General features: G+C 44.4%; 1 non-coding gene across 1 annotated transcript; it reads left to right on the top strand.

The window, feature by feature from the left end:
- The first annotated feature begins 8,291 nt into the window (after window positions 1–8,291).
- Window positions 8,292–8,429, top strand: LOC114811781. Its single transcript, XR_003759477.1, has one exon. It is a non-coding gene; the product is annotated as a small nucleolar RNA SNORA7 (small nucleolar RNA).
- The last annotated feature ends 2,426 nt before the right edge of the window (window positions 8,430–10,855 follow it).

Consider the following 10,855-nt stretch of genomic DNA (forward strand, 5'->3'; position numbering starts at 1 on the left):
GGTGGAGAAGAAAGGGCAGATGTTGGCGATATTGTGAAGGTGAGACTGGCGGGCGCTGGTGACGGATTGGATGTGTGGGGTGCACGAGAGAGACGAGTCAAGGACGACACCAAGGTTGTGGACCTATGAGAGGGGAAGGATGGTCGTGCCGTCCACAATGATGGGGAAGTCAGAGAGAGGAAAGGGTTTGGGAGGGAAGATAAGGAGCTCAGTTTTAGACATGTGGAGTTTTAGGTGGCGGGTAAACATCCTGGAGGAGACGTCCTGGAGGCAGGAGGAGATACGAGCCTGGAGGGAGGGGAAGAGAACAGGGGAGGAGATGTAGATTTAGGTGTCATCTGCGGAGAGATGAGAGTCGAAGGCGTGGGAACGAATGAGTTCACCAAGGGAGTGAGTATAGATGGAGAACAGAAGAGGGCCAAGAACTGACCCTTGAGGAACCCCTACAGTTAGTACATGGGAGGGAGAGGAGGAGGAGCCCGCGAAGGAGACAAGAGAATGAACGGCCAGAAAGATAAGAGGAGAACCAGGAGAGGACGGAATCCGTGAAGCCGAGGTGAGATAAAGTGTGGAGGAGAAGGGGATGGTCTCTTCACCAGCTCTGAATCGGAATGGTTGCGTACGTCTAAGGTAGATTGGGAAGTGTTAGGAATGTGCATGGGGTTGTGTCCTTCGTAGGGTGCGGCACAGGAAGAAAGTTACAGGAGTATGTGTGAAGAAGTGTAGACCGTAAGTGGAACGCAAAGGGGTGGTTTAATGTGTGAGGGGTAGGGGAGTGGCGTAATGGAGAGAGCACAGACCTGGGAGTCAGAGTTCTAATCCCAGCTCCACCACTTGCCTGCTGTGTGGCTTTGGGCAGGTTACTTCACTTCTCTGGGCCTCAGTGACCCCATCTGTAAAAGAGGGATTTAGACGGTGAGCCCCAAGAGGGACAGGGATTGTTTGTTATCCAACCTCATAGCTTAGTATCCAGTGTAGCACTTCCTACAGTGCTTGGCACATAGTAAACACTTCACAAATAATACAATTGCTTGGCACATAGTAAACACTTCACAAATAATACAAGTATTATTATTATTATTAATGAGGGTGGGTAAAAGGAAGTAGGGATATGCCTGTGGGGAGTGCTAGGGATGTGTAGTGAGGGAATGAGGTGAAAGGGTGGTTTAGAAGCCAGTAGGTAGAACAAGGTAAGTCGAACACGCTACCAACCATACTTTGGACTGATCCAGATCAGGCTGGACCTGGAGCACATCCGGTGTCCTGGGAGCTGGAAGAGAAAAAATGGGGCATCTAAGTGCCATAGATCACCCTTCCACTTTCCCCCACAGAACTGTCACACCTTTGTCAGGCTCAGGAGTTCCCACCCATCGGTTTACTGTTCGCTGTACTGGCTGGAGCAGGGCTGCCACCTTCACTTTCCTTTGTACAAAGAGGAGATTTAATCATTACCCCTGAAAGACTATCTTGATTACCTTGTGCTGACACCATCACTTTGAACCATAGGAGGACCCAATCCACAAACAAAGGGAGACCCTCCGGATTCAGATGGGATTTTAACCATTTTTATTCATTAACATAGAGTTTTGGGGAAGTAAAGGTTTTCTTGGAATTTCTGGAAGGGGAAGGGGTGGATTAAGTGAAAGGGGGTAGGGTGGGGGCAGGGGGCAGGGCTTGCGGATGGGTGGCAAGGCTGGTCAGAGAGACCTCCAGGACGCAGAAGACAACCTGAGGCTTGGGTCTGGGCTTGTGTGGGGTTTGTGGTGGAGTCAGAAGGGCCTCAGGTTGCAGTTCCCTCGGGCTGTTGCAAGTCCAGTCCGGGAAGAAGTTAGAGCTGGCTTGGCTGGAGGGCTGAGAGACAACTCCAGTAGATCTCAGAAGACATCCTGAGGCTCGGGTCTGGGCTGGTGTGGGGTTGGGGTGGAGTCAGGAGCGCTTCAGGATGTTGTTCCTTCAGGCTGTCGCAGGTCAAGTCCGGGAAGCAGTTAGAACTGGCTGGGCTGGAGGGCTGTGGTATTCGAACCGTTGAGGTACTGTTGAAACATCCTTTTTTTACTTTGATTTTAGGGAAGAAAGGGAAGGAGGAGAAAGGGAAGTGGCTGGGGGAAAAGCGGGTGAGGCGAAGAGGGGAAAAGATAGAGAAGGGATCCCTGGCAACACCCTTTTCCCGGCCGCTCCCTCCCCACACTGCCACTGTCCCCCCTGCAGTGGGCCTCCCACTGAGGATAAGGGGGCACCTAGTGGCAGTGCAGCAGCGGGCTCAGACCCTCCATCCCACCTCCTCAGGCCTGGTCCGTGATGTCCCTCTTCCCCTGGTCCCCTCTTACCAGACAGCCTCTGCTTCCCCCCTACCCCTCCCCACAATACGGGGCTGCAGGGGCAGTGGTCATTCCTTCTGTGGCAAGCACAATCGCATGGATTCTCCTTCTTCGTCCGCTGCACCTTCACCTCCAGGTGTTTTCCCTAGACCTAGGACCCCCTTGGATTCTATCCTTGCTGTATGTGGGGGAATAAAAATCCTACCGGCAGATTCTCAAACGCAAAAACGAAGGCAGGTGGAAACGCACTGACATTCATCGAGGCAACACTTGCCAGCTCCCGGGGCCACACTCAGGATAGCCCTTCAACCCTCCGTTCATGGGAATTGGTACATTTTCCCCCTCTGGGCCCACACTTACCTCAGTTCCTACCAGGGCCTACCATAGACAGGCAAGCTCCAGCCCAGAGTAGCAGTCCCCCAAATCTGTACAGAATCAAATCCTTGAGGACAAAATACTCCATGTGACAGACATTCTGAAACACAGCGTGCCAGGTAAAACTCCCTTGAAATTGGACGGAATTTTCCCTCAAAGTTTTTGGGTGGGTCTATAGTGTTCCAGTCAGTCATAAAGCCATTCATCAGATCCCATTATGAAAGCCAGAGAGATAAACCTCGCCATTTATGGTCTTCCGATGCACGGAATTTATTTATTTTTTGTATCCTTGGGTGTCCCTGACATCTACATTCAATGGAATGAGTGTTGTAGGTATTTATATGTCTTTTTTGTATGTTAATGATTTTATTTACCTTTATTTTAAACTATTTTATTGTATTTTATTGTGCTACCCGGAGTTGCGTTTAATATTTAGTTTTATTTTATTTAGCTATTTTATTGACTTTTGAAATGCTGGCGTGATGGACTGCCTATGTCGATCAGGTGAGAGAAAAATAACATTCCACTGAACATTGAGCTGGTCAACCAGGATTTAGAGAAGGACAAGAAGTTAACTCTGTTGTGCTTTTGTCACACAGGTTTGCAATTGTAATCCTGACATAGCACTATAGAATTTTAAAAGGTATTTCCCTATAGTATTGACAACTTATTCACAGGAAAAATGAACCAACATGGTCAAATTTGAGCAGCTCTAACCTCTCTGAAAACCAGAAGGCCCACAGGAGAAATATCCCAGATTTTCTGTGAGGATATTGTCTGTCCAGAAGTGCAGCCATAAAGACCAAAAACTATCTTCCCGCCGACCCCTCGCCCACCTACTGCCTCCGGCCTGGAACTCTTTCCCGCTTCGTATCTGAAAGACCATCACTCTCTACTCCTTCAAAGCCTTATTAAAATAATAATGATGGTATTTGTTAAGCGCTTACTATGTGCCAAGCACTGTTCTAAGCACTGGGGTAGATTTAAGGTAATCAGGTCGTCCCATGTGGGGGTCCCAGTCTTAATCCCCTTTTTCCAGATGAGGTAACTGAGGCACAGGGAAATTAAGTCACTTGCCTAAAGTCACACAGCTGACAAGTGGCGGAGCCAGAATTAGAACCCGCGATCTCTGACTCCCAAGCCCTGGCTCTTTCCACTAAGCCATGATGCTTCTCTAAAATCACATGTCCTCCAAGAGACATTCCCTGAATCAAGCCCTCATTCATTCTACTCCCTCTCCCTTTGGAGTCACCCTTGCTCTTGGATTTGCACTCATTATCCACCCCACCCTCAGACTCACAGCACTTTATGTACATAGCCATAATTTATTTATATTAATGTGTGTCTCCTATAAATGTTTACCTCTCCCGCTAGACTACAAGCTCCTTGTGGGCAGGAAACAGGTTTACCAACTCTGTTATATGGTACTCTCCCAAGTGCTTAGTTTTCTGCACACAGTAAGCGCTCAGTAAATACGATGGATTGACAAATACACAAAATAAAGACAAAGATCTGTAGAGTAAGGTGGCTAGGGGAGCGGAATTTCAGGCACCTCATGACTCAGAGTCCATAGTCACAACCACAGCCATGGTCACTGACTCAGCTGCAACTGACCCAGTCATCCTGAGGCTCTAAAGAAGTGGTTTCAGGCCGTGGCTGCTTTTCTCCATCCCTCTGGAGTGGTGGAAGGAAGTTTGGGATGGAAGTTCTTCAGTGACTTAGGAGAGAGAGGGTGCAGATCCCTGCAGGCAGCCTGGTGGTCTGGTAGAGGAAGATGTCGAGAGCTTAGTTGCTGTGGTGGACCCTCGCTTTTATCCTCCCCTATCATTTCCTCTCCTCCTCCCCCTACCTAGACTGTAAGCTCCTTATAGGGAGGGAACACGTCTGCAAGTGTGGCTCAGTGGAAGGAGCATGGGCTTGGGAGTCAGAGGTCATGGGTTCTAATCCCGGCTCCACCGCTTGTCAGTTGTGTGACTTTGGGCAAGTCACTTAACTTCTCTGGGCTTCAGTTTCCTCATCTGTAAAATGGGGATTAAGACTGTGAGCCCCACCTGAAACAAGCTGATCAACTTGTATCCCACTCAGCGCTTGGAACAGTGCTTTGCACATAGTAAGTGCTTAACAATTACCATCATTATTATTAGTTCTGTTGTATTATACTCTCCCAAGGTCTTAGTACAGACACAGTAAGCACTCAAAAAATAAGGTTTTTTGATTCGGAAGGTTTCTGGTACCGAGAGAGGCCCAGGGCCTGCTCAGCAGCAGTTTAAATTCCGATGGTCCTCAGCACCTAGCGCTCCTTGGGAACAGGGATCCTGGGATGGATGACAGGCAGAGGGTGTCCGGTTCCCGGAAGATTTGCTCAAATGTCAAGTGGAGTGGGAGGTCCAGATAGTCTTTAAATCAATGACAACAAGCCTGAAGAACCACATGCATACATACACATAAACACACACACACAACACATACACGGATACAGCTGTGAATTAACTCAAGTTTAGTACCTTCAAACAGCAGAGGTTTCTCTATTGAGGCAAAGGTACTTGCTGACCCATCACCAAGCAGTTGAGTATTCTTCTTTAACGATGAGAGCACTTGGGACTGCATTTAGATCGCAGCCACGGAGGCTTGAATGAGAAAGAACATTTAGGAGAATGGATCATTATGGAAGGAAATTATCCGGAGGATTTTAGAACGGAATTGAAAGAGTCTTGTCAGTCTCCTGGTGATTCAGCAGAAAGGATTTGGAGTGCTGCTGTTGAACCTTATAGCTTTGGAAATTCTCCAGTGGTTCCTAGTTCTTGGAAAGGCACAAAACAACTTGAACTGTGGACTGAAAAGAGAGAGAGCTAACGTTATGTAGCATTCCCAGCATTTAAAGCCACATTGGAAGTGATTTTGCTGTGCTTTGTCAGGCACAGTTCAGAAATCCCCTCGAGAACTTCCCGCTTCGAACTCCATATTGTCATTTGCTGATACCACGGGGAGCTTAATGACCCAATTCCTCTCATGTGCTTTGCTCCACTTGAAATTTCCTTTAGAGTATTTTTCACTTGTGTAGTTTCTTTTATAGTATTAGGCCAAGAATTAATTATTTATATGAAGCTGTTAAAGACCACCCATTCCAGCAGTTAAGATTGAAGCAGGGTTCCAGCCTGTGGTATCCATTTCTAAGGAAAACTATGGGCAGGAATCAGTGTGACCAGTTCTGGACTTCCCACATGTGCAGCAACTCTCTCGGGAATATTAAACACAAGTACTATTCCTGTCTCAGCACTGTACTCATCTGCTCAACTGTATATATCTACATCACCGTATTTATTTTGTTTAATGAGATGTACATCACCCTGATTCTATTAATTTGCTATTGTTTTAATGAGATGTTCTTCCCCTTGACTCTATTTATTGCCATTGTTCATGTCTGCCCGTCTCCCCCGATTAGACTGTAAGCCCATCAAAGGGCAGGGACTGTATCTATTACCGATTTGTACATTCGAAGCGTTTAGTTTCGAAGCGCTTAGTACAGTGCTCTGCACATAGTAAGCACTCAATAAATAAATGGTATTGAAAATGGGAAAAGCTGAGGCTATGAGGCTCTCTCCCAGTGGGAACAAGAAGTAAACGTGGCATTCAGTGGATGCATCAGTAGAAGCAGTTTTCATAAGGCAGGTGGGGATTTAGGACTGATTTGATGGGAACAGAGGAAGGTGCTAAGGATTGATTTAGGAGGCTTCTTTGGAAAAGAATAGAAAGCAAAATAAAAGCTGATAAGAGAGGCAAGCAGGATTTTAGAATAAAATACTGAGATGGTATCAGAATCCTGACTCACTAGTTCACCTTTTCTCTACCTGGAATTCCTTCCCTATCCATATCTACCAGATCTGTCTCTCTGAAAAAGCCTCCTCTTGAAAGGAACATTCTCTGATTAACCCTCCACTTTCCTGGTCACGTCATGCCATTCCCTCCAGCAGCTACATTACTCTATTGTGTTTTATCCTTTTGTGTTCTTCATATATTTAATGATCTCCTTTGGGGTTTTTAAATTTTATTCATGTTCTTAATTTTTGATCAATTCCATATTTGTATTTATGCCTATACATTTGAGGGCAGAGGCTGTGCCCTTTGCTTCTGAAAGTATGTTTCCAAGCGATGCTATGATAATGGGGAAGAGGAGAAAGAGAAAGAGGAAGAAGAGAAGGGGAAAGATGAGGAGGAGGAATATGAGGAGGAGGAGGAAAGGGAGACGATCTAGACCTTTCAAGTGCTTTATTTTCATCTCACCATCGCCCCATAGCACTAATGTATAATGTATCTGTAATATACTTTAAAGTTTGCCTCCCCCTCTAGACTGTAAGCACACTGTAGGCAGAAAACATATTAACCAACTCTGTTGTACTCTCCCAACTAAGGGATCAATAAATACCACTGATTGATTGATTGATGAGTAGGAAGGAGAAGGAAGAAGAGGAGGAGGAGGAGGAATAAAAAGAGGAGGAGAAAGAGACAGGTACAGGGATAATGCCTGTGGAAGACTGGAAAGTGAAGAGTAACATTACTTTTTCATATCTGAGAAGGGAAATCCCTCCTACCCCTTCTATCAAGTTCCATATCTAAGAAACATGAAATGGAAGATCGGCTTCCTAACTAGCGTTCGGTAAAGTGCAAACAAGAGAACCCCAGCTCACCCGCAGGCAATATCTGGAGTAAACATTATGAAAACTTAATCAAAATAGTCCCTTAAAAACCAGGTCTGTCATGAAAAGAACAATTGGAAAAAAAAACTAGAGAAACATTGGCCCACAGTGATCTTTATTAATTCACTGGGTTTCCCTTAAATACAGTAAAAATCCATGGATTATTTATGGGGTCTTCTAGTCTGGCACTTTTCTAGATTATTACTGTACATTGATTCACATGGTTACCCTGTGGGCTCCAAGGGCACTGGAGGGCAAACTGAAATCATGAAATATGGATGAGATGTCTCATTAACCTTTGGAATTTTGACTATTTGGAAACATCTAACATGTCATCTGTGCGAAAGGCCCGTTAGCACCAGGAAACAAAATACCCTGGGAACGACCAAAGAAGAAAGAGCACCAGGTCCGGTTCTTCCACACAGACAACCTAGCCAATTGTTTCTCTGGAGCTGTTCCAAACCTGTAGCTGGAGCCAAGGCTAAAAACCAGGCCAACATCTTGTTGAATAACTTGAGTAAGGAGTGAGGAAAATTATTCTTTTCCAGAACAAAGTTATTATTCTTTTAACAAAAAGCAATTTTCCCTCCCTTAGGAAACTGGCTTTATTCTGATGGTGCTTCAAATTATTTATATCTTTATCCATTGTTAGGTATTTTATTTTGCAAAAGTCATTCCCCCATTGCATACTTTTGAAGATTTTTGTTTAAGCCAAAATCTGAGCACATTTAAAAGACAAATATTACCTTGACAATGAATCAAGAAGGGAAGTAGAATGAAATTGAGAGACTCAGAGATATGGGATAAAAGCCATCACTCCTACATCATCTAAGACTGAGCCCTACTAAAAATCATATCTTCAGGAAGCATTTCCCGACTAATATCTCATTCCTCTCATCCTATTCCCCTCTCAGAGTTGCACCTGGAGAGTTTCCAGGACTCTATTAGTCACGACTACAGGAGGCAGAGTCATGCAGAGGCATACCCATTCCATTTCTAGCTTGGGCAGTGGCTGGTGAGTGGAAGGCAATCTGCTACAAGTCAAAACTCACGTGTGCTGGGCAGCGGCAGTATGGGAGAGAGTCGAGGGCAGAAGCTCGTTTACTGCACGGAGGAGGCATTGGTAGACCACTTCTGTATTTTTACCAAGAAAACTCTATGGATACGCTACCAGACTGATTGCAGATGGAGAGCAGGGTGTTCTGGGAGAGATGTATCTGGGGCGTCATTATGGGTCGGACATGACCAGACAGCATAAGTCAACAACCCATCCTTCCCTACTGCATCCACGAGGCACTTGAGTGTGTACCCACTAAGCACTTCGATACACAATTTCTATACCATAGCACTTATGTCCATATCCATATGCTTATACTCAGTTGCTTCCCCTACCTGTGTGTATCACAGGCGCTTAATACATTGCTCTGTACACAGTAAGTGCCCAATAAATATGATTGAATGAATGTGTTTTTTTAATGTTTGCTTCCTCCACTAGTCTCTTAGCTCCTTGAGGGAAGGGATTGAGTCTACTCAATCTATCAATCAAATTTATGGAGTGTTTACTGTGTGCAGAGCACTGCACTAAGCATTTGGGCGAGTACAGGACAACAGAGTTGGTACATATGTTTTCTGCCCACAACAAGCTCACAGTGTAGAGGACTCTATATGCTCTATACTACTGTACTCTCTCAAGTGCTTAGCACAGTGCTCTACAGTCAGTGCTCAATAAATATTATTGATTGATTTGTGCAAACTGTCAGAAGGAAGAGATATGAAGTGAGCATCTTCTCTGGATTTGGGCTTTGTCCATTTGGGCATCATTGGATAAAATACTGTCTCAGTTTCAGAATTCAAAGCTAACATAGAACTCCCTCTTGATGATGAAAACCTTTGATGATTTTCCCCAATTCTTCTTCTCGTTCTCTTTGGTCTGTTCATTTTGTGCTTGTCAAATTTGTTTAGTAAAATGATCGATAGCCTTCCCTTATGCATCCTTTCTGAAATATAGCACTAGGCAAAGAACACCATCAGCTGAAATTCAATTCTATTCCAATCTCTATGCTTCTTCTAATAGAAGAACTGATGCAAAGAAAAGGGAGAAAGTTAAAGGGGGAAAAAAAAGCTTATGCTATTTTCTTCATGCATAGGATTGTCTTTTATTTTCTCATTCCACCTTCCCTATCCAGTACATGCGATGAATATCTGGCTCCTGGTACTGAATGCTCTATCTCTTTGGATCTTAGGGGATCAGAATGTTTTACCCAATTACTGTAGAATCTTAAGCCCTTCGAATTTGTTGTAGTAGGACTTGTGCCTTGTTCCAAATGTTCAAGTTAATGTTAGCTATATCTTCTATTTATGTCAGAGTGGCATTTGAAAGTGATGCTTTCCAGTTAAATCTGGGCTAATGGAATTCACCTCCACAGTGCAATGGGACCAATTTAAAGAGCGGCTAGGTGGAGCCTGCGAATGAACTGAAGGAGGCCTGGCTTGAGTTCGACACCTCGGTGGTTCTTTTAGACAATCCAGTTCCTGAGTGCAATCTTCACAGGAAACCACTGGCTAAATTCAATGACTCCCAGAGTCCCATCTGGGTAGTTTGACTCAGGATGGTACAGAGTTTGTGTTTTCACTCTAATTTTAGTTTAGCTGTGTGGTGCACTACCAGGGACCACCTCAACAGAAATAGTCAGATTAATTGGCTCTTTAGGGTGACACTGACACAAAGTTTGATTTTCTGGAACCCTTCAGTGAAGAAAATAAACAACCTCTGACTTCACAATGGCTGTCATCCCATTTTACTATATTGCAACTTGGAATTTACATACGTAAGTCCTTACCACCTTAACTTTAGCTTGTTGGAAGCATGCCCCACCTTTATCAAACATTATGCATCACTGGGCATTCATACACATTCACTTAGATGCATGCCAAACTTTAAATAAATGGAATCCTAAGCAACACCCACTACATGTGAGCAAATAAACCTCACAATTTATTTCAGCCACCCTTATTCCTCTCCCAGACCTGACACCCCCATTTTTAGCCAGGCTATCTCTATCCAAGAATTAAAATTTCCAGGGTCATGTCTCTCCAAGTTCCATGCTCTTTCCATTAGGCCAGACTGCCTTCATAAACACTCGTCTCTGCTGGAATGTTAATGGTTTGATTTTTGATGTTTTGTCTTCTGACAAGATATGGACAAATTGTTAACTTTCATACCATGGCTCTCTTTTCTAAGGAAAGGGACATTTTGCCTATAATTAAATACTTCTCAGTGCTTTCTGAGGAATAGGAAAAAGTATTTAAGGCCTCTTCAGAGACTGCATACGAACTTCATGCAAAAAGAAATTCCACAAACTCAGATGGTGACCTCTGACAATGTTAAAAACTTATAATTTCTTTTATCTACTTCAAATTTCCTGCAAGTTAATTTCATTGTCATTTATTATGTCTTCGGGAAGACAG

The sequence above is a fragment of the Ornithorhynchus anatinus genome, chromosome 4 (genome assembly GCF_004115215.2).
Source record: "Ornithorhynchus anatinus isolate Pmale09 chromosome 4, mOrnAna1.pri.v4, whole genome shotgun sequence".
In the NCBI taxonomy this organism is placed as follows: domain Eukaryota; kingdom Metazoa; phylum Chordata; class Mammalia; order Monotremata; family Ornithorhynchidae; genus Ornithorhynchus; species Ornithorhynchus anatinus.